We start from the raw sequence: 1,214 nt of genomic DNA, 5'->3' as shown, positions 1-1,214 counted from the left end.
CGAGGACGAAGATGAGGCTGAGGATGAGGATGAGGATGAGGATGAGGATGAGGATGAGGATGAGGATGAGGATGAGGATGAGGATGAGATTGAGGATGAGGATGAGGATGAGGATGAGGATGAGGATGAGGATGCGGATGAGCATGAGGATGAGTATGACGATGAGGAGGAGTATAGGATGAGGAAGAGGATGACTATAGTATGAGGATAGGATGAGGAAGAGGATAGCATGTGGCTGAGGATGAGGATATGATGAGGATGACGACAAGGATAGCATGAGGATGAGGATGAGGATGAGGATGAGGATGAGGAAGAGGAAGAGGATATAATGAAGATGATGATGAGGATAGGATTAGGATAGGATGAGGATGAGGACGAGGATAGGATGAAGAAGAGGACGAGGATGAGGATGAGGATGAGTATGAGGATTGGATGAGGATGAGGAAGAGGATGAGGATGAGGATGAGGATGAGGATGACCATGAGGATGAGGATGAGAATGAGGATGAGGATGAGCAGGAGGATAGGAAGAGGAAGAGGATGAGGATGGGATGAGGATAGGATGAGAATGAGTGAGAGGATGAGGATGAGGAAAGGATGAGGATAGGATGAGGATGAGGATGAGGATAGGATGAGCATGAGCAAGAGCATGTGGATGAGGATGAGGATGAGGATGAGGAGGAGGAGTAGGATAGGATGAGGATGAGGATGAGGAGGAGGAGGATAGGATTGGGATGAGGAAGATGATGAAGATGAAGATAGGATGAGGATGAGGATGACGAAAAGGATAGGATGAGGATGAGGATGAGGATAGAATGAGGAAGGGGATGAGGATAACGAAGACGATAGCATGAGGAGGAGCATAGGATGAGGATGAGGATGAGGATAGGATGAGGATGAGGATTAGGATAGGATGAGGATGAGGATAGGATGAGGATGAGGATGAGTATACGATGAGGAAGGGTAGGAGGATAAGGATGAGGAAGGGGAGGAGGACGAGGATGAGGATAGGATGAGGATGAGGAACAGGATAGCATGCGGATAGGATGAGGATGAGGATGAGGATGAGGATTAGGATGAGGATGAGGATGAAAATGAGGATGAGGATGAGGATAGGATGAGAAAGAGGAGGAGGATGACGAAGTGGAGGAGGACGAGGATGAGGATGAGGAAGAGGATGAGGATGAGGATGAGGAGAAGGATAGGATGAGGATG

This window comes from Lupinus angustifolius, chromosome LG04 (genome assembly GCF_001865875.1).
Source record: "Lupinus angustifolius cultivar Tanjil chromosome LG04, LupAngTanjil_v1.0, whole genome shotgun sequence".
Classification (NCBI taxonomy): domain Eukaryota; kingdom Viridiplantae; phylum Streptophyta; class Magnoliopsida; order Fabales; family Fabaceae; genus Lupinus; species Lupinus angustifolius.
Note: the sequence above shows the minus strand (reverse complement) of the source record.